Raw genomic sequence first — 24,888 nt, 5'->3', positions numbered from 1 at the left:
TAACTACATTTCTGTAGGAGAGCTACACAGTTTCCAGCAAGTCCCACGGGAGCGCCCGTCCTGACTAGGAATGCAACGATTATAGATTTTGACTGCACAACTTTAGTTTGTGTAATATTCACGGTTTCACGATAATCACAATTATTTATGCATTGATTAATTTCACAACAAAACATGTATAAAATCACATATTCTTTGGAGATTTTTATGTTATTTATTACTGTCGGAAATATGTTATCAAATAATAACATTATAATAACAGTACAAAAATAATAAATATAAACACAAATATTATTATCAATACATAAATTCATTACTAATTGTAATATTGATTTAAGACTAAGATTAACTTTCCCACAATGTAACATTGTGGGAAATTAACTCAAGTGTTATTATCATCAACTGTCATCCATGCTTATTTATTCATTTTTAATCCTCTTTTTTATGAGGTGGTAATAATAAATGGAATGCACATCATTAGATCCCTTGATATAGTGTTGCAAATGACATAATTTAACTCAGTTATGTCTTACCTTTACTTTGGCCTGTAAAACTCAGTGGTGATCCCGCAAAAGCTGCCCCATATTGGACCCTTTAGCCGCAACTTGCTTTTGGCAGGTTTGGCAAATTGGTGAGCTATCATCATCAGATTTCTGATGGGGCTATAGCCCCTCCTAGCCTCGGTGTAGTGCCATCCTTTAGGGCGTGCTCTTCTGGTGTAACTTTGTTTTCGTTCTGTGCAGATTGCACCAATAACGTAGCAGCATAATGTCTGTTTATAGCAGGGCTTCTCAAATATTTTCTGTTTAGCGCATACTTGCCAACCCTCCCGTTTTTAGCGGGAGAATTTTCAGCGCCTCTCCCGACAACCTCCCGACAGAGATTTTCTCCCGACAAACTCCCGGTATTCAGCCAGAGCTGGAGGCCAAGCCCCCCCCCCCCCAAAAAAAAGTCTGCCGCAGCTGCGATTGGACCTGACCAGCCTCCGGGTACAAGTACTGGAGTACCAATTGCTTGCCAGGGAAGATCTTCCCCAGGAAGCAAGGATTGACCGGTTTTGGGCCATGCTAGGGAGAGATGGAAGATTCCACACTCTCGTGCATTTGATGAAAGCACTTTTGTGCGTGCCACACAGCAATGCATCATCAGAGAGGATGTTCAGCATGGTTACAAAAATAGTGACAGAGAATAGAAAGAGGATGGACAATTCAACCCTTAACAAAGCATTGTACTTTCAAGTACAACAATGAGTAGATGAGTGTTGTGTGTGTGTGTGTATATGTGTAAATAAATGAACACTAAAATTCAAGTATTTCTTTTATTTATATAATAAAATCAATATATATATATATATATATATATATATATATATATATATATATATATATATATATATATATATATATATATATGTAACGGTGTAGAAACAGACGTTCATTATGCTTGATTAAATTATGAATGAAGTATTGCAACAGCGCCTGTTGCTGGCGAGAAGTGGTATGTACTTTACCTGCGGGAAGGGCTCAGAACTGTGACGCCTTCCAATTGATAATCCCGTGACCCAAGTGGACTCACAGTCTCACAATTTGCACTGTTTTGCAGGACACAGTAATAAAAGAAATTCATAATCCACCTGGTGCCAGTGATATGTTGAAGCGACAGCAGTGTGGAGCTGCATTTTGCCACATACAGTTGTGGACCATCACATATATATATATATATATATATATATATATATATATATATATATATATATATATATATATATATATATATATATATATATATATATATATATATATATATATATATATAGCTAGAATTCACTGAAAGTCAAGTATTTATATATATATATATATATATATATATATATATATATATATATATATATATATATATATATATATATATATATATATATATATATATGAAATACTTGAGTTGGTGAATTCTAGCTGTAAATATACTCTCCTCTTAACCACGCCCCTAACCACGCCCCCGCCCCAACCACGCCCCCCCGACCAATCACCCCCCCTCCCCCACCTCCCGATATTGGAGGTCTCAAGGTTGGCAAGTATGGTTTAGCGCCTCCGAGGAAAAAGAAAATATTTTGCGACCACCCCCCCGCTCTGCACCGTGACTATAAAGAGTATAATTTGTCCATAAAATTGCTATTACTATACCTCTGCATAACATTGTAAGCTTATTAACACTAAAGGAATCAACACACCGGTCTTTCCTCGTCTCCCATCGTGGTTACAGTGAAGCCAAGTGCTACATTCTCTTCATCATATCCCGGTACGGCAAAAAAAGCATGTTCCCCGAGGTCACATGCGGCCCCCCTGGCATCGCACCGCGCCCCCCTTGGGGGCCTGCCCCACTATTTGAGAAGGGCTGGTTTATAGCGAGTGAGGAGGACTGAAACACACAGTATTGTGGAGCCATTTCGATTAAATAACCTTTTAATCACGGTTAATAGTAAAACCGTTTAATCGCTGCATCCCTAGTCCTAACTAGCATTAATCATATCCTCCATGTAGAAATAACCTCCCAACACACTATTAGTAAAATATTATTGCTCAGAGGAATATATTTTATATAATGAGAGATGTGGGAGGCCAAAACACGGCAAGCTGTTTTTATAGACAAGTGACATCACAAGGCAGCGGCCACTTTTAAAAAGGCTGAAGAGACAACCAATTTATCTCTTACTCTACAAAATATTTGTCTTCAAACACAAATCTTTTTCTAATATTTAAAGAAGACATGATGAATGCAATTAATTCAGAAGTTATTAACCCACCTCCCTCCCACGGAGGGAAGAAGTGTGAGTTTAAAATCGGATGTGAGGTTAATGGTCGATTCAGACTACTCCAAATCGAATCGTCGAATAATTGAAGACAACCCTAAATGCAATAAAAATATGTATTACATTTGTCGAGCTTTAAGTTTAGCACTGAACCATTTAAAATACAATTTGTGGTTGTTTGTGAAACATAAATGAATGCACGAATACTAGAGATGTCCGATAATATCGGCCGATAAATGCTTTAAAATGTAATATCGGAAATTATCAGTATCGGTTTCAACCTCCCGATTCTCCCGGGAGACTCCCAAATTTCAGTGACCCTCCCGAAAATCTCCCGGGGCAACCATTCTCCCGATTTCCACCCGGACAACAATATTTGGGGCATGCCTTAAAGGCACTGCCTTTAGCGTCCTCTACAACCTGTCGTCACGTCCGTTTTTCCTCCATACAAACAGCGTGTCACATAATATATGCGGCTTTTACACACACATAAGTGAATGCAATGCATACTTGATCAAAAGCCATACAGGTCACACTTAGGGTGGCCGTATAAACAACTTAACACTGTTAAAAATATGCGCCACAATGTGAACTCACACCAAACAAGAATGGCAAACACATTTCGGGAGAACATCCGCACCGTAACACGACATAAACACAACAGAACAAATACCCAGAACCCCTTGCAGCACTAACTCTTCCGGGGCGCTACAATATACACCCCCCACTACCACCAAACCCCGCCCCCCCAACTCCCGAATTCGGAGGTCTCAAGGTTGGCAAGTATGCGCTAGTATACTCTGGACTGAAGCTGTGTGCCTTCATTGTTTTTGTAGCTGTTGTTTTGAGGCATGTTTAAAAAAATAAAAAATAATGCACTTTGTGAAAGTCAAAGTATAGTATTTCCCATAGTTGTAGTGGGTATTAGGATTATCTCAGGTATAGCATGTCCCAAATTCCAAGCTGCTGTTTTGAGGCATGTTAAAAAAAATGATGCACTTTTTGACTTCAATAATAAATATGGCAGAGCCATGTTGGCATTTTTTTCCATAACTGGAGTTGAAGTTGTTCTCTTATTTTGGAAAACCTTGTTGTTGATTGATTGATTGAAACTTGTATTAGTATATTGCACAGTACAGTACATATTCAGTACAATTGACCACTAAATGGTAACACTCGAATACGTTTTTCAACTTGTTTAAGTCGGGGTCCACATTAATCAATTCATGGTAAAGTTACATTGTTTAATGCATCCAGCGGGGCATCACAACAAAATTAGGCATAATAATGTGTTAATTCCACGACTGTATATATCGTATTGGTTGATATCGGAATCGGTAATTAAGAGTTGGACAATATCGGAATATCGGCAAAAAAGCCATTATCGGACATCTCTAACGAATACTGTCATTTTACTCCAAAGAGTGTAAGTTTGACTCATAGTTCACACAGAATGAGCTGTGGCTGCTAACCCTAAATTTGAAACCTCTAAAAAAATGGGGATGCTGAAATATGCCGTGGTCAACCTATGCAATGCCTTCAACTAGAATTGCTTCTGTTCCTTCAACATGTGGGTTAGCCTTCCATCACATTTTTTCAAGAAACCACTCTCACCACACAAGAAGCACTGCTAAATAGTTATGCAATATCTTCAAAGACAGATTGTTTTGTCTTGGTCTGATTAAAAATGTTGCAAGTGTAACAGATGTTTATATCATTATTGTTTTGACTGTGTTGTCTAAGGGTCAATCAAATGTTTTATAACTTTACAGATATGAGTAGATTTTTTGAATAATACTTAGTAAATGCACAAAAGGCTGGTTGTACCAGTGCTGCTAAAAGGCCAAGTTGGGATTGAATATTTAAAGAAATAACTGTTTTAACAAGTTCATTGCCTATTTTTTTGTAACATATGGCAGTCAGACACCACTGCAGCTAAACATTCAGTTGGATCAGTTTAATATTTTAAAACTCATGCCATCAAGTATATGTTCAATAAAGTACATCATACTTAAAAAATAATAATATAAAAAAAATGTAATAATGCTGAAAGATTGTCGGATCTAACTACCTTTTTAAAAGAAATAACCTTCGAAAAATATTGTTGAGATATTCAAATATTAAGTCCAAGCAAATTAAAATTCCCCTTGATCAAAGAAAAATTATAATTAGTCCAACTCCTTTAGTTTCTTGGTTGAACATAGTTGTATTAGCTCTTGTGTTAATACACAAAATATGAAAACTGTTGCCAAAGTTGAAAATATGTTGGTGTTTAGGCCAACGCAGATCTCACAGTGTTTTAGTGAACTAATGAATAAAAAAAATACCTTATCATAATTGACACCACCATTTTATAGACCACCTCCGTCAAGGTGTCATTATTATGTATGATTATGTAGTTTACATACTCACTAAATGTTTCAAAGCAATCACAACATTACCTTCACTCTCCACTTGGCAGGGAAATTAACACTGTAGGTATACTGTCCTATTCGTAATAAAGACAAATATTGTGATCTGAATATCAAGCTGCATACAACTTATAATTAAACTGCCTGATTACCAACTAAGACTACATTTACACTGCAGGCCAAATCGAAATCAGATTTTTTCCAGCTGACTGTTTACACTGCAAGTAAAATGTGATCTTTATCAGACTCTAGTATAAACGCGCACAGACCCCAATGTGGCCCCAATATGGCATTGACGTCACTTACATGTACAATTCGAAAAAGCGAAAACAAAGGAAGTTGACCGGATTCTGTAAATGAACAAGGAAGTCATTACTACTGCTACTACTTTGCAAAATAAAAGTCCCCACACCTTAAAAAAGTGTTTTTTTACGTGAAAATTAATGAAATAAATACAATGTATGAATCAAATTATATAATGTAATATATTAATAATCTTTTTATAGCTGGTAAGTGGAGCAGACACAGACATTAGTGTGGATCTACTCTGCTTTATTTTTTACCTTGTATTAAGAACTTACGCATTGTACGTAACATTTTACCAAATACGCTACCCCGTACAAGTCAATTTCGGACATCCACAATCACTATTTCTTTGGAATCAAAGTGTATGTATGCATGTATGTATATATTATATACTGTATGTATAATGCATGCATGTATATGTGTGTGTATATGTATATACATATATATATATATATATATATATATATATATATATATATATATATATATATATATATATATATATATATATATATATATATATATATATATACACATTACATATAATAAATACACATTACATATAATAAATATCATACATATACAATACATACATACAATATTTGTGCACTATGGACTAGAGGTCTGAAATTTCAGCCGCCGAAAAAATACTTTGCTCACCCACACTGGATGTTGTGATAATGTTTCCACTTCCACTGGCAGGCTGCGTCTTTTCCTGCGCACACAAATGACGTAGTTCGCCCAAAGATGATGTAAAAGTCACAATCAGGTCGCATTTCCGTTTAGACTGCAGTCACTTTTAAAAGATCAGATTCCAAACAAATTTGGATTATCTTCCGATGCAAAAATATCAGGTTTGAAGCACTTTGGAGCATTTAGACTGGCATAAAATATCCAACCTGAGTCACTTGAGTGCAAAACAATCAGATTTGCTGTGCGGTGTAAATGGGCCTAATAGTTAACTTTTGCCAACCTTTTGTTAACCTTCTTTATAGCTGTCCTCTTTGATTTCTGGAAATGAACTCAGTGATAGCAAACCAAAGACATGTGATTAGTATACATGTAGAAAGGCAGTAAAATACTTTACTTATTTTAAGTAACATTTTAAGTTATCACATAATGAGTTACCAGTAGGAGAATATCTATCATTCATTGTCATAATGTAATTTTAAAGATAAACTTTCTAAGCAGCAATAGCTTTAATACCTCTAATAATCACAGCTACACAATCATTTTTCTATATTTATATACATTGGGGGATCAAAAATTATTTCATCACCTGCTAATTTTGACTCCTCACAAAGACAGTGGCTTAGCCACATGTGGAAGCAGAAACTTTGAGTTGCCAAGCGACATCCTCGAAATCTCTAGAATTTAGAAAGTATAGGAGAGAACCAAAATCCATCTTGAGATATGCACAAGTCTGGTGACAAAGTATTCTCCTCCAAGTACTGTGTCACATTTTGTGTTGGGCATGAAATAATTATTTTAACCCAAAGACAATTTTTTTATAACTGTAACTGCTTGCAAACAATGTTTATTGTAGGTGGGTTCTACCTACAGTATGACTACCAGTCATTCTAAACTATTGATGTTTTGACTCAAATTTCAAAAGTTTCCTGTAAAATTTAGAAGCTGGTGTTTCTTGACACTACTACCTATTTGTAGTTCCACCTGCTGCTAATACAATTAATTAGACTAAGGTGTGACATTATAATGTTTTCTGCTAAGTGTTTGATCAATACATTTCCTGTGTGTTTGTTTTCTAGACTGATAAGAAGGATGCCCAGTGCAATTATTACATCACCGGGTTTGAAGTGTTAGTGCAGAAGCAGTTCAAAGGGAAACAGATGCAGAAAGAGATGGCTGAGTTTGTCCGAGAGAGGTATTGTTTCCCTTTTTGGGGGTTTCTGTTGTATTTTTACCATGATAACCATACAGTTGCAACATGTGGTTTTCCCCTTTTGTACTACATCGCAGTGTTGCACAGTGCAGGAAATGAACACAGACATGAATACTGTTGTGTAAAAGCTGTGAGCTAATGAAACTCTTTACTTCCCTCTCAGGATAAAAATAGAGGAGGAGTACGCCAAGAATCTTTCCAAACTTTCCCAGATCCCTCTTGCGAGCCAGGAAGAAGGGTGAGTGACCCCCTTCCAAATGTTTACAAAAAATTAAATACAAATATTTTTTCCCTTTTTAAATACCATATGTCTATAAGGGACATAGGCTCTAAATTATCTGTCTGTAGGGTAGCCAGGAAGAAGGGTGAGTGACCCCCCTCCAAATGTTCACAAAAAATGAAATACAAATCTTTTTTCCCTTTTTAAATTGCATATGTCTATAAGGGACATATGCTCTAAATTATCTGTCTGTAGGGTGCTTTTTTTTTTACCTTTTACATCACTAATTCACCATTAGAGGAAAAGACATAAACAGAGGTCAAGGTCAGCAAAAGAGTAGTCAAAAAGCTTAAATGCATAAACATTTTGGCAAATTGGTATTGGCCAAATCCTAATTCAGGAAGTGAATAGGGTAATGTCCGAAAGGACAAGGTCGCGAATACAAGCGGCAGAAATGAGTTTCCTCTGCAAGATGTCTGGGATCACCCTCAGGGATAGGGTGAGGAGCTCGGTCATCCGGGAGAGACTCGGAGTAGAGCCGCTGCTCCTTCACGTCGACAGGAGCCAGCTGAGATGGCTCAGGCATCTACTATAGATGCCTCCTGGACGCCTCCCTGGTGAGGTGTTTCGTGTGCATGTGCAGCCGGGACGAGGCCTAGAGGCAGACCTAGGACAGGCTGGAGAGACTATGTCTCACAGCTGGCTTGGGAACGCTTCGGTGTCCCCCTTGTGGAACTAAAGGATGTTCCCGGGGACATGGAAGTCTGGGCAACTCTGCTTAGACTGCTGCCTCCGCGACCCGGACTTGGATAAGCGGCGGAACAAATGGATGGATGGATGGAGGAAGTGAATTATAGACAAGTGGGAGCAGGGACTGACTAAATGTAATACTAGTTTACAGTGCACAAATGAGTGAATCACAGATTTGAGTCCACAGCTGGACTAAGCCGATCATCACTGTTACATTAGGACGAAAGTAGTGTATGTCTTTGACATCCTTAAATCTGGGACGAAAGTAGTAGTACTTTGACAACCCTAGAAACTGCAAGCCCAAGGCCACGTAAAACTACACAAGGGTAAAATTGGGCCCAATCCCAATACACGCCCTCGCCCTACTTTATAGCCCTATCCCTACATTTTGGGCATTCCTGTGAAGGTAGTGGTGTACCAATGACTCATTGCATGTCGGGGCAGTGGGCATAACAGTTCCGCTCCAATGATTCTGCGGCAGTTTGGAGAGGTCTAAGGGCCCTTACGAACTATAAGCCCAAAACCCCCCAGGCCCCGAATGACCGGACTCTCGCTCAGGGCCTCAACACACATTACTGTCGTCATGAACGGCCTTCAGCTCATCAAAGCCATGCTCCCCCCACCATCACCCTCCCCACCAATGCCAGCACTTCATTAAAGGAGTTAAAGGACTCAAAGGACTCCAATGACATCACAGGACTCCAAAAACATCATAAGACTGTAAAGACCCTCTCCATTAAAGAAGAGGATGTACGCCGGCAGTTCTTGAAGCTGAATACGCGGAAGGCCCCCGGGCCGGATGGTGTCTCCCCCTCCACTCTCAGACACTGTGCGGACCAGCTGGCTCCTGTCTTCGCTGACATTTTTAACACCTCTCTGGAGCTATGCCGCGTGCCGTCCTGCTTTAAGACCTCTACCATTGTCCCTGTCCCCAAGAAAGCACGGATCACAGGACTAAATGACTACAGGCCGGTCGCGCTGACGTCTGTGGTCATGAAGTCCTTTGAGCGCTTGGTCCTGCCCCACCTCAAGGACATCACCGCCCCCCTCCTGGACCCACTGCAGTTCGCCTACAGAGCCAACAGGTCTGTGGATGATGCAGTGAACCTGGCCCTCCACTTCATCCTGGAGCATCTGGACTCCCCAGGAACCTACGCTAGGATCCTGTTTGTGGACTTCAGCTCTGCCTTCAACACCATCCTCCCTGGACTGCTACGAGACAAGCTCTACCAGCTCAGCGTGCCCGACTCCCTCTGCAGTTGGATTAATGACTTCCTGACAGACCGAAGACAGCACGTACGGCTGGGGAAGATTGTCTCGGACAGTCGAACCACAAACACTGGTACTCCTCAGGGCTGTGTACTCTCCCCCTGGCTCTTCTCCCTGTATACAAACTGCTGCACCTCCAGTCACCAATCCGTAAAACTGCTCAAGTTTGCGGATGACACCACCCTCATCGGGCTCATCTCGAATGGCGATGAGTTCGCCTACAGGAGAGAGGTGGGCCGGCTGACGTCCTGGTGCAGCCTAAACAACCTGGAGCTGAACGCCCAGAAAACAGTGGAGATGATCATGGACTTCAGGAAAGTCACAGCCCCACCATCCCCCCTCACCCTGATTGACTCTCCCACCCCCGTCCCAATTGTGGACTCCTTCCGTTTCTTGGGCACCATCATCACCCAGGACCTCAAGTGGGAGCTGACCATCAGCTCCCTCATCAAGAAGGCCCAGCAGAGGATGTACTTCCTGCGGCAGCTGAGGAAACTTAAGGTGCCGACCGAGATGCTGGTGCAGTTTTACTCAGCCATCATAGAGTCCATCCTGACCTCCTCCATCACAATGTGGTTCCCCGGCGCCACAGTCCAGGATAAGAATAGACTGCAACGCATCGTACGTGCTGCTGAGAAGGTGATTGGCTGCAAGCTCCCATCCCTCCAGGACTTGTTCTCCTCCAGGACCAGGAGGCGTGTGGGTCGGATCACAGCTGACTCTTCTCACCCTGGACACACGCTATTTTCCCCTCTCCCCTCAGGCAGGAGACTACGCTCCATCCAGACCCACACCTCCCGCCACCTGAACAGTTTTTTCCCCTCGGCCATCAGGCAAATGAACAATAACACCTAACAGCAGCTCCTTGAATTCCTTGAATTCCTTCTAAGTCTATCTGATAGCTCAGTTACAGCTCTTTTTATTACCAAATATGTGTTATATGTTTTTATGTCGCACATTTGCACCAAGAAAAATTCCTAGTTTATGAACCCGTTCTCAAACAATGGCAATAAAACTATTCTGATTCTGATTCTGATTCTGATAAGGATGAGTTGGGGGTGTGAATTTTTGCCCTTGAGTATGAGGCATTTCAGATGCTGACTTGCTCATGTTGGACCAGAGAAAAATACACAATTTCTGCAAAAGTTTTATAAGTTATATAACATCAATTTAACGCCTATCATGTTAAATTGGAATGTTAGTTTGTAATGTTCGCCAGCTAGCCCCGCTGGCTAACGTTGAGCTAAAATACTAAATAATAATACTTAAATACTAAAACTTTAAAGCTTGCGAATGTGAAAACATTAACGTTACATACCTTCAAAAAATTCACAACAGAGAAGAGTGTGTAGTAGTAGTGGGTGAGGGCTCGTGGTAGTGAGTGAGCGGGTGTATTGGGATTGCACCGTGGTGTATCAAATGGATTCGCAAATAATACGTTTATATGCCCGTTATCTGTTTTGTCCATTCTCCAACTGAGCACAAAATCATACATAGGAAAACACATTTGTTATCTGTTTTTTCATTGTGGGCTTGGGGGAAAAAAAAATGTTTTTCTTTTTTAGATTATGTTTTATTTGGAGAAATTAATGGATGAATGATACACTGATGTCTCCATAAATGTGTGCACGCTCGTACAAAGACATTGAACTCGAACAGTGAAAATTGTTAGTAGAGCTTAGGAATGGGCGATATGGCCTAAAATCTATACCATGGTATAAATTGCAGCCTCCTGTAATAACGATATATATCACAATATATTATTTGGTTTATAAATAATAATAGAACCATTTCAAAAATGGTTAAAAATCCTCCTAATTGGGCTGCTGATGAATGCGGTTAACATATTGCATAATTTCTGGCTGTAATGTTTTGTCAAAACTATTATTACTCTACTTGCTATCCAGTTACTTTCTGTTGTAACATGGTGCAATCTACATGTCTGTTAAAATGTAGTAAGCACTTATTCTTCTGTTGTTTGGTTCTATGTATTAGTTTTGGGTGATACTCCAAATTTGGGTATCCAATACTTTACCAAGTAGTTACAAGGGCAGTATTGGTCATATCAATGCTGATACTCGGCCACCGCTGCTGCTCACTGCTCCCCTCACCTCCCAGGGGGTGATCAAGGGTGATGGGTCAAATGCAGAGAATCATTTCGCCACACCTAGTGTGTGAGTGTGACAATCATTGGTACTTAAACTTTTACTAATGCTTCAAATTAACTCCTAATAGAGAAAACTTACAACAATATATTACATATGCTACTTACTGTACTTTTAAGTCTGATTTGAGATGGTGTGTTATATGCAAGTAAGTAATGTTTAAAGAGCCTGCCAAAAAGCCATCAAGGCGAGACATCCCAGTGAGTGTCTGGGTCAAGAGGACCCAGTTTTGACACTTGTCAGTAAACCACTGCATGGTTTGATTCCTTCTCTAATTCTCGAATAACTATTAACTTAGATCTCAGAAAATATGTGAGTTGTAAGAGTTTAGATGGAGGCAACAAAAGCTGATGGGACAATATGTCAAATGTGTGTTTTATTGGTGTCCGGGGAAATAACTTTGCCAAGAAAATGTGTTGTAAAGAGTTTTTTCCTTCAGTCATGTCACCAGTGGGGATATCATGCTGAGGGTTGTGCTGATTCTGGTTCTCCAAAGGAAAAACAAAACATGGAGGCAGGAGCAGGAATGGGAGGGTCTTCGTAGGGCAGACGTGTTTATCAAGAAAAGATAGAATTTCAACCCATAAAACATAATATATTAGTTGTTGTACCACCCTATCAGTGCATCGCAGAGTTTGAAGTACATTAAGATTTGAGTACCCATTGAAGTTTCATGTTAAATTGATGACTGTTTTAGAGTGTTCAGAAGTGTGTGTGAAATCTAGGGATGTAAATCTTTTTGCGATGGATGATATGATTCGCATTGCGATACATGGGTTACGATGCGATTCAAAAACTATTTATTTACAGCTTGTATAAAACAAAACGATTTGATGCGATCCAATTTAGTGTATGTATAATTTTTACACAACAAAAAAGAAAAATATTCCTTCCTGTGTGTACGCTCCTCATGTAAAAGGATCAATATTTAGGACCTTGGCACCAAGCGCTCAGACTAGATCTGTCCAATCTAAGTCTATGAGCATGAATTGGTGTCAACTAGTTTGATGACAGGCCAAACGTCTTCTAATATAACTCCTCCCTCGAATGCCATGAGAATAACAATAACTTGATGAATGAGAACACTCATAGGCACATTCATCTTCCAGTATTTTCAAATTTGTCGAACACAACATATATCCTCCAAGATGTTAAATCAAGTAAAAATGCAAACATGTCAAATGTCAAATATATATTTTTTCCACGAGTCAAGTTAAGTCAGTGTCGTCACAGACGCCTACAGGTTCTAGCCAATGGCTTGAGTGAGGGGCGGGACTTCCGGAAGTGGAGTTCAAAGGTCGTTTGAATGTTGCCGGAAAAGAGAGCTTGAAGATTGAGCCCTTTGTACGAGAATGTTGCATTTTGTGTAATAAAGAAAGACAAACTGTCAAGCTGTCCTTCAGTACTTGAAATGTTACAATATTGACGGACGGCACAGCACGAAAACGGTCCATGGTGTTGACGTTACATATATTGTGGGTAATTATTTGGCGGGCATCTGTGAGTCTTGTGTTGTTTTAAAGATAAACTGTCAACTGATTACTCTTCTTGCGGTATACCCGGTCTATGTGTCTACGTCTATTCTCGCCTCCAGTTACATAAGTAACGTAACGAGCGTGTGACTCTTTTCACAGACAATCCAGGGTCTCGTGTCGTTTTTAAGACAGAAACCGTCAACTGATTTCTAGTTCGGCGTGATAACCTTATTGATTGAGGGGACTGTAACCGACGTAGCCAAACCGGCCACTTCTTGAACCGGATATCCGGCGCATCGGTTTATCATTAACAACCCTTGTTAGATATGTGTGGATAGGTTATAAAGACATCAAATACATATAATTGTCATATAAATCATAAAATAAATTGAGCAAAATCTATGACACTAGCGGGAGTAGCCAGTGGCACGACAAAACTGGGAAAAAATACAAAAAACTAGAAGAATACTAAAACAAGAAAAAAATAACTTGATTACAGGAAGGCTGGGGTATACTAGTTCCGAGTAAGCACAACGAGCAGGATTAGCAAGTAGAATAGAGGCATACATGGCGTAGAAAAACATGTCGGGGCATGAGTGAAATATCTCGCGACCCCCAGATGAGTAGAGTTGGCTTAAATGCCAGCATGATTATTCCAGACAGGTGTGCTCAGATTGTCATGGAAACTAAACAGAGAGGAAAAGGATCAGAACCTAGGAAACACAACTACTAGGAGAAAAATAAGGAGGCAAAGAAAACAGACATATAACAAAGTAAGTAGTGTCCCCTGTCCTGGTCTGGGCTTTTAAGCCTTTATGGAATGCTGTTGGTTCTCAAATGGGCACAATCTGAAATACAAAGGTGTTTTTTTGGGCAGCAAAATGTGAAACTGGGCAGATTCAGAAAAAACATGCAAATGGGGTTTGGCTACGATAAAAATGTTATGTGAAACAAGTGGTAGAAAATGGATGGATGGATAGATATATTTAAAGTACAGTATTTAGTGCCCCACCTTTCATTGGAATTAGTTCAAATCATCCATTCATCCATTTTCTAACGCTTGTCCCTGTCGGGGTGGCGGGGAATGCTGGAGCCTATCCCAGCTGCATTTGGGCGGAAGATGGGGTACACACCCTGGACAAGTTGCCCCCTCATCGCAGGGCTAACAAAGATAGACAACATTCATACACTAGTTTTTGTAAAAAAAACTAAATCATTTTTATAGAACCGTAGCCTACGACCGCAGGTCTGCAATTGAACAACACACATGTATTCCTTATAGTCATAATTCAGTGCTGCTCGAGATGATCCGTGCATGTGATGAAGGAGTGCATAGTACATGCAGGATGTGTGACCTCAGTAGCCTTGCATTAAGTAGAATACTTTGCTGTGTGCATGGGCCTGAAGAATGCTCATTGTGCAGGGTACAAATTCAGATTTAGTTGCAATAAATCTACTTTTTTAAAGTTGGATATTGGTGCAAGTTCTGTTTCCTCCCATAGAAGTTGCACAAAGTTAGAAGAAGAATTCTTGAAAGGGATGTACCTGTCATGCATTGTTGTTGCATGCACATAAGACTTCCAATATGTGCAGGGCTCAAGTGGAATGAAATGGTCCCACATAGATTATACCAGCCGGCTCAGTCAGCCCACATTCAGAGAAGTGCAGTACAATCCTTCTATTATGCTCTCCCCAAGGCCTGCACTGTTGTCAGGCAAGACAATTGCTGTTTTGTTGGGTAGGATCTGCTATCCGAGTGGCTCCAGCCCAGCACCAGCCCTCTGTTTTTTTCCTGAATTTACCATTTGTTCTGGAAAGATCATGTGACCACCAGGCATGTTACCATTTTTTTATTGCTCCAATCATGCAGTGTGTGTTCAGTTGAATGGCATTTATGAAACTTGATTAGTTCTGCCTTGTGATGGCAGATCATGTCATTGCCAAAGGTAGTCCCTTAAATTGCATGTAAGCACATATGGCCACTTCAACTTACTTACTTACAACTTACTAACTTACTAATTTCCGGTATATAAAGTGCACCTAATTATAAGCGCACCCACCTAATTGTTGTACATACTGCATATTGGCCGCACACGTTTATTAACCACAGGTAGTGTTGTGCAATACCACTGATTTTCTTTCCGATCCAATACAGAGTAAAATTCAGGCTGGTATCGGCGATATTGAACCAATAATGATAATTTGAACAAATATACCTACAGTAGGTGTTTGGTAAAATTTAGAAAGTAATGTATTTGTCTTTTTGGGAATCATCTTCAAACAATATAATCACAGAGTGAAACAAAAGATGGCGTTATTCTGCAATGAATGCATTATTTATATTTAACTCTGTGTGCAGTGTCTCCAAATACCCTACAATAAAATGATGCATACACTTGCTGTTTTATAATACTGATTGAATCATTTTTATTGACAGTCTTTTTCTTAAATAAACAAATGACAGACTGAATGCGTGCGCTTGCGTGACAAAACATTGCGTTCGGATTATGTACTTAACCCGGTCGGAAGAAAAAGTCGTAGTTTCCACCAATCGCGTTTCATTTAGACAATTATTCAATGATTTAGTTCCTTACAGTGTGTTGCTGTTAATGACATACATCAGGGGTGCTCAAACCTTTTCAGCAGGCAATACTTACCAGATGACCAAGTCGAGGTGATCGATCCTATAAATGTGTGTGTATATACACTACCGTTCAAAAGTTTGGGGTCACCCAAACAATTTTGTGGAATAGCCTTCATTTCTAAGAACAAGAATAGACTGTCGAGTTTCAGATGAAAGTTCTCTTTTTCTGGCCATTTTGAGCGTTTAATTGACCCCACGAATGTGATGCTCCAGAAACTCAATCTGCTCAAAGGAAGGTCAGTTTTGTAGCTTCTGTAACGAGCTAAACTGTTTTCAGATGTGTGAACATGATTGCACAAGGGTTTTCTAATCATCAATTAGCCTTCTGTGCCTATGAGCAAACACATTGTACCATTAGAACACTGGAGTGATAGTTGCTGGAAATGGGCCTCTATACACCTATGTAGATATTGCACCAAAAACCAGACATTTGCAGCTAGAATAGTCATTTACCACATTAGCAATGTATAGAGTGTATTTCTTTAAAGTTAAGACTAGTTTAAAGTTATCTTCATTGAAAAGTACAGTGCTTTTCCTTCCAAAATAAGGACATTTCAATGTGACCCCAAACTTTTGAACGGTAGTATATATATATATATATATATATATATATATATATATATATATATATATATATATATATATATATATATATACACATTTATATATGTATGTATGCATGTATATGTATGTATATACAGTATATGTATGCATATGTATGTATATACGTATGCATATATATATATATATATATATATATATAGGGGGGGGTTACCCACATATGCGGTCCTCTCCAAGGTTTCTCATAGTCATTCACATTGACGTCCCACTGGGGTGAGTTTTTCCTTGCCCGTATGTGGGCTCTGTACCGAGGATGTCGTTGTGGCTTGTGCAGCCCTTTGAGACACTTGTGATTTAGGGCTATATAAATAAACATTGATTGATTGATATATATATATATATATATATATATATATATATATATATATATATATATATATATATATATATATATATATATATATATATATATATATATATATATATATATATATATATATATATATATATATATATATATATATATATATATATATATATATATATATATATATATATATATGAATGCATCGTTTGGCAAGTCTCTGGATCGATTTATATGTAATATGGATAGGGATGATACTCGAAACCGGTTTTCCCGGTTGTTCGATAAGAAAAGAACCGAGTCCTCGGACTCGAATCCCTTTTTGAGAACCGGTACCCGTTATCGAGACCACTTTAGTAAAGAAAATAGTTGGTTCTTTATTCGAATCCCTCGGAACGAATCCCGCCCCGACCACAAATGCTCTGTGTGACATCACAAGAAATGACGTCACGTAGCTCAGTCATTAGGCGAAGATAGCGAAAGCAGGAAAAAAATGGACGGGAAAAAGCGCTTCAAGGTGTAATAAAGTTCAAAACAAAAGGTATAATCCAATGAATAACTTTACTGAGTGATTTGAGCAGGGTACAAACACATGAACACTTTTACGACCAACCGGAAACAGCAACCAGGCTAGCAACGCACCTCGTTTACGGCAGCTGTCGCAACGTTCTTAAAGCAACCGCAGCACATACATGTATATTCAACATACATCTCCCTTTTTTAACTTTTGTTTTTCTTTCCTTGTAAACAAAACAAAATCACACTGTATATGTGTTGTCTGTCTAATTATAAATAATGCAGACGAGGCGTGTTGGCTGAGTTCTTGACGTTTACTTTCACGGGTGACGACATGCAACACTTTTCGGGGCTACCGCGCATGCTCGTCACTCCCGTTGCATGTTGGGTAGTGTAGTTGTTATATTCCCTAGCTCATCACATCTTCCCCCCTATAAAGAAATAATATTAACTCAATAAAGTGTATTTCTTCTTTTAGCTTTAACTTTTCATTTTTTAGCATTGTAACCACATTTGCAAACAACTTTTCTCTTCATAGAATTTTCTTTCAATAAAGAAATAAAGTGCAAAAATGTCAAGCATCATAACAAACAGTTATGTCAAATAGCAGCAGAAGTGCACTTTTTGGAGAGCTGTATTATTTTCAGTTTTGTGCCCAAGGGACTGATTTTATTTAACACTATATTATTATTTATACACCTATAGTGATCACAGAGACAGGTTGTTTTCGTGTTACTGTATATATTTGTTTTTATGAAAAATCCCACTTAATATACTTTGGGTAACAACAGTCAATATTTATTTATTTTATTTTATTTTTTTAGGGGGGTAACAGTCAATATTTATTTATTTTTTTAGATTAAATTGTTTTCTAATATAATAAAAGTGAGCTTTTGTTAAACCAAATGTGTGTTTTTTTCCATATACAACAACCTATCTGGACTCGATAAGAGAATTGATAAGGAATCGGTTCGATAACAGGATTCGATAATAGACTCGAACTCGATAATTTCTTATCAAACATCATCCCTAAATATGGATAAGTCGATGTTCGGTTAGAAAGTCGTGTATTGGTTGATTGTACATCTGTTACAAAATATGGCCGCTCTAATCTTGCAGGACTTCTCTGATGATGTAATACAATAGTAGTGTTGTCCTTTGCGACTGACAACAACAGAGCAACTTGGCAGAAAGTAATTCTGATTGACTTACCGAAAGAACACATCACAAACCAATCCATAAATTATTGTGCCTAAATGTAGCTAACCATGGAAGGTACCACGCAGTGTAAACCAATCAGAAGTAATCTAAGGTGGTTTTTGCGTCTTTATTTTTCACACACTGCTCAGTGCAGTGTTGTCAACTTGGCGACTCTCTCGCTAAATCTAGTATCTTTCCAACTCCTCTCAGTGGCTTTCTTTCTCAAAAGCGACCTGCGATAAATCTAGCAACTTTTTTGGTTGGTTGGAGACATGAAAGCGCGTATTGTACATTATTCACCCACAGAACCTGAGTCATGGCTAGAGAGTTCCGGTCGGACGGGTTTAAAGGGAACGCATTAACTTTGTTGTGCACAAACGAGAGAAAAGCATGTATGTAGAGTACTGCTCCATTGGTTTTGCAAGTTGCTAAATGTCATTAAAACAGTTATCTCCCTCTTTTGACTCTCCTCCTTCCACTCCCGTTTCTACATGCTACAGCATCACTCTAATGTCCTCAACGGACACGTGGTGCTGCCTTTCCTCACAGGCGGTCCCACTGTCGACTGAATGTCTGCTCTGGACAGCTTGTACTGAAAACACATTTTGTTGTACTTTTAAGTGCCATAACAATGAAGTCCATTCCATTCTCGTCAGAGCAGAGAGGAGACCCACACCCACTCTGTGCAAAGCTGCCGCTCTTTCTGCCTTGGTTGAGATGTAAATGTAAATGTTTCATCATGCCACGCTTCAAATAAAACCTATCGTTCATGTCAATGAGCCAGTCAATTGGTTCGTTTGTGAATATCTAAACTTTTCAGTATTTTGATCCAGTTTGATACCCTAACATTTAACAATGTAGAACAAATACAATTAAACTAAGAATCAACAGAACCAAATAAATTTACAGTTGTAATCATAATTTGCATTTTTTAACTCACATAGCTTCTTTTCTTTTTTTAAAGTTTATGGATTGCAATGCTTTGAAGTTTATAGTTCTACTATTTGCTAAAAATTAATACAGGAACCACCTGTTACGTATGTGTATATTTAAAAAATAAACATATGACATTGTTCTGACATGATACATTTGCTTTTTTTTTCACCATGCAAAGCTTCCATCTGCACTGAATTGCATTGAATTGTATTGGTTTGGTTTAGTCTTTATTTGAAGGGACAATGCACAGAAACATTAGGTTCAAAGACAGATATGTTCTGTACCAGATTATAGCTAAATAGCTAATTTACATCTGCAGTCCCTGGCTACCTAAATTAAAGGGATACAAAAATCATGCAATAAAATTATGACAATAAAAACATACTATAGCATGTTTTTAAATGAAGAAAAGTCATAAAATATTGCATTGTATTGTAACGTTTTAAAAAGTAGTGTTAGTGAATTGTATCATAACCCATGTACCAAGATTCATATTGGATCTCCATTTAAGGTAGGGACGCACATCCCTCATATATGTATGTATACATATGTATATGTATATTTATATTTATATGTATGTATATTTATGTACATACTGTATATATGCATATATATTAGGGGTGTAACGATATTATAAATACTGCCGTATTTTGGTATCAAAATCATCACAATAATACAATGACATGTGACGGTATAAAATTAAAACCTGGTCAGTGTAATTTTTGGCTGGCACTTTTGAATTGACCAGTCTGGAAGTAAACTACATCCCCCAAAATTCCCTGCGTAGTAGCGCGAGTGTGCGAGGTCCGTGTGTGGGACTTTTTGAGTTATGTTGCTCACAGACAGACAAACAATCCCTGGCGAAAACACAGCCTCTTTGTTCTGCGTATACTACAACACAATGTCATCTTCTTAGTCTGGAGAGTTTCCAAGACAACACGGTCAGAACTTGGGATGTTTTAACCCACATTTTTTTCCAGTAATATTGAATCAACTGGTGGTTTGAATGGATTTGTTGTCCATGTTTTAGGTAGGAAATGCAGCAGGCGGCAGCGCAGATAAAATAATGTTTGGTGGCATTGCACTGTGGGGAACACAATTAATATGAGAAGCTATTCGATAAACCCATCCATCCATCCATTTTCTACCGCTTATTCCCTTCGGGGTCGCAGGGGGCGCTGGAGCCTATCTCAGCTATAATCGGGCGGAAGGCTGGGTACACCCTGGACAAGTCGCCACCTCATCACAGGGCCAACACAGATAGACAGACAACATTCACACTCACATTCACACACTAGGGCCCATTTAGTGTTGCCAATCAACCTATCCCCAGGTGCATGTCTTTGGAGGTGGGAGGAAGCCGGAGTACCCGGAGGGAACCCACGCAGTCACGGGGAGAACATGCAAACTCCACACAGAAAGATTCCGAGGCCGGGATTGAACTCATGACTACTCAGGACCTTCGTATTGTGAGGAAGACGCACTAACCCCTCTGCCACCGTGCTGCCCTACTCGATAAACCATCACCCGGAAAATATATTTGATGCCAAGAAGGCAAAGCATCAATTTGTGAGGTATTTACATTATTTAACGTTATATTGTCAGCTAACTTTTCTGAAAATCAGCATTTTCCAAAGTCAAATAAGATGTCCAGTACCGAGGACACTGTTTCTCTAAAGTTGAAAGACTCTAATGTGAACATTATTGTTTTACACTTCATACACTGGATGTTTATATTGTCAGTTTAAAGACACTCAACTAAAAGTATATTTAAAAATATATACATTTATATACTTGTTTGGAGTAATAATATGATTAGAACACTTGCGCATTATGTTTGAGTTCAATTACAGTAAATGTGTTTATCCTAAAGCTGGGGTATCAAACATACCATCCATACCAACAGGTATAATCCAGCCTGCGGCCCGCAAAAGTAGTTTGCAAAGTAAAAAAATGAGCTACATTTCATAATGAAAGAAACTGCTGTTCTAAATGTGTCCACTGGATGCCGCAACAGCAATTCAAGCATAACCCGCGTCACACGTCAGTGACATCACACTGTTTAAAGATGACCTGTCCGCTGACTTTAAGCGCCCTCTGGATTGGCTGCCGCTACTCCAATCAGCGCAGGTTCAAGCAATCAGCTGCTCCTGTTGTGGCTGGCGGCAGACTAATGCCGTAGCGACGCACAATATTTTTTTTAATTGTAAATTATCTACTCAACAGATAAAATACAGAAACGGTAAGATGCAAAGACTTAACTCAACATGACCATCATCTTTGTAGTTAGAGTTCCGTGCAGCACTCACAATTTGTTGACTTTTACAATCTGAACTCCATTGTGAGTACACATTTCAAATTGTTTTTGGAAACTGTGGATGTTGGGTCCTCCAGACCAAAGAAGAAAAGAACCATCTGGACTGTTATAGGCGCAAAGTTAAAAAGCCAGCATCTGTGATGGTATGGGGGTGTATGAGTGCCCAAGACATGGGTAATTTACGCATCTGTGAAGGCACCATTGATGCTGAAAGGTACATACAGGTTTTGGAGCAACATATGTTGCCATCCAAGCAACGTCTTTTTTATGGACGCCCCTGCTTATTTCAGCAAGACAATGCCAAGCCACGTTCTGCACATGTTAAAACATAGTAAAAGAGTGCGGGTACTAGGCTAGTCTGGCTGTAGTCCAGACATTTCTCCCATTGAAAATGTGTGGCGCGTTATGAAGCGTAAAATATGACAACGGAGACCCCGGACTGTTGAACAACTTAAGCTGTACATCAAGCAAGAATGGGAAATATTTCCACATGAAAAGCTTCAAAAATTGGTCTCCTCAGTTCCAAAACGATTACCGGTACTGAGTGTTGTTAAAAAGGAAAGGCGGTGTAACACAGTGGTAAAAATGTCCCTGTGCCAACTTTTTTGCAATGTGTTGCTGCCATTAAATTCCAAGTTTATGATTATTTGCAAATATTATATATATATATATATATATATATATATATATATATATATATATATATATATATATATATATATATATATATATATATATACATATATATATATATATATATATATATATATATATATATATATATATATATATATATATATATATATATATATATATACACAAATATGTACATATATATATATATATATATATATATATATATATACACACAAATATGTACATATATATATATATATATATATATATATATATATATATATATATATATACATACATACAGTACATACATACATATATATATATATATATATATATATATATATATATATATATATATATATATATATATATATATATATACATACAGTACATACATACATATATATATATATATATATATATATATATATATATATATATATATATATGTAGTTTATCAATAGTGCTTACCCTTTTTATATATACTGTAGTGTCCAACCTCTCCCATGATTTCTTTGAAATTAATGAGACATCATTTTGAGGCAGAGGACACATACATCATGCACATTGACAGCTTGAATGGACATATTGTGTTTAAAATAGCCTGCATGTTTTCAGATGCACGAAAATGCCCTAAACGAACTACATTTGCTTCAAGCTGTAGATTGTGTCATCTGGCAGACAAGCACACAGGCTTCTTTCACACAGCGACCAGCAAAGTTGATGATATGCCTTCTTTTCCACCCAATTTTACCTTTCACACAAAATTCAGCACAATGCAAAATTCCTGAAACTGCTTCCGCTTTCACACACCTCCTCTGCATCCCACAATCGGAAAATTACAGTAGGGAAGGGATTCAAATGGCTCCATTCCTGGGTGGATCTCGTGTGAGAGGAAGATGGCGAGTTAATATTTTTGCAATGCAGCCTGCTGGAAATGATGGAAAGCACGACTCTGCATAGCAACTGACACTGTGGTCAAAGTTGGAATTGCCACAAAACACATTTTAAGATATTCAACCCTCTACTGCCATCTGGCAGCTAAAATGGATAGTTTACTCCCGCCCAATTTGTCACGTTTCATGTGTCAGGTTAACCGTGACGAATGGGCCCATAGGAATCCCCTTCCTCCTGTTAAATCTATTATTCTTGCCGCCGCGTGAGCGCGCATCACTCGCTAAACCTTTACTGCTGGGGTTTTGTCTGTCCACAACTGATTACTACATGTAAGACAAACACTTATATTCGTGGTTATTGTAACTATATGAATTTATTTAAGCCTTTATCTTGTCTGAAAAATTAAAGAGTTGGCCATTTCTATGGTAATAATGATATTGTAAATTCCACCCAAACTCGAACCAAAACCCTTCTTCTTTGAAGTCAGAATCATTAAAATGATCGCTGCAAATTACACTCCTCTTGCTTAGTTCGTTTCATTTTGTTTGGGTCAATTTGACTGGAGAGGTCCATACTTTTCTCATACGCCCATCATTTGGAAATGTATGCAGGCTGACCCCTTCTTTAGTTGTATTGCTACAACCTGCAACAATGCATCTGGCAGACATATTTAACTGTGCGAGGAATATTGGGATTTTGGATGAAGATGCTATGGAGACGCATACTACACAACATGAAATTACCTTCAGTCTTCTGTAGGTGACGTCAGCAGACATTTTGGAGCTAACAGTAGGCGTTCCAAATTGTGCTGAAACTTGTTAAAAACAAATCTAAAATTCACTACTGTGTCTTTTTTGGGGGGATTTTACCTGTAGACATATGTCTTAAGTCCAGAACTGTGAAATAAGGAACCAATGTTCAGGCATGTAAAATGTCCGCAAAAATGCGGAAATGTTGAGTTTTTTAAACATTCATTTTCGTGTCAAAATGTCACTTCCGCATATGTTTTTATGAAATATCAATCACAATATGAACACTCGCCTTAGTTGCAGGTACTCTTTGTTCTTCTTGCCTAAACGCAGTACTGAGTTGCTGGACGTAGAGACAATCAGGAGCACCAGCTAGCCAGCGTGTTGTTGCCTCCGTTTGCTCTCCGAGCCACAACGTTGACAGCTGTCTACTTTGCTGCTATTCATATTTGGATGATTACAATCCGAACACTGTTAGTTCCAAAGCAGTTGTAGTTGTGGAGTATTAGTAGCCAGCGAGAAGGTATATTTGGATGTAAACAGAGGTCACAACACCGGAAGTATATTACCTGAGGGGGCGTGGCTACAGGATAGAGTTGCCAATGTTCACCAAATCACCAAATGATTCCCGAGCGCAGCGCACGTTGCTGCTCACTGCTCCCCTCACCTCACAGGGAGTGAACATGGGGATGGGTCAAAAGCAGAGAACAAATTTCACCACACCCAGTGTGTGACAATCATTGGTACTTTAACTCTA

General features: G+C 38.6%; 1 pseudogene; it reads left to right on the top strand.

Annotated features, from left to right (window-relative positions):
- Positions 1–24,888, top strand: part of LOC133655824 (myosin-4-like) — a 249,022-nt pseudogene that overhangs the window by 194,123 nt on the left and 30,011 nt on the right.

Source organism: Entelurus aequoreus, linkage group LG08 (genome assembly GCF_033978785.1).
Source record: "Entelurus aequoreus isolate RoL-2023_Sb linkage group LG08, RoL_Eaeq_v1.1, whole genome shotgun sequence".
In the NCBI taxonomy this organism is placed as follows: domain Eukaryota; kingdom Metazoa; phylum Chordata; class Actinopteri; order Syngnathiformes; family Syngnathidae; genus Entelurus; species Entelurus aequoreus.
The sequence above is the reverse complement of the archived record's forward strand: the minus strand, read 5'-3'. Positions and strand labels throughout refer to the sequence as shown.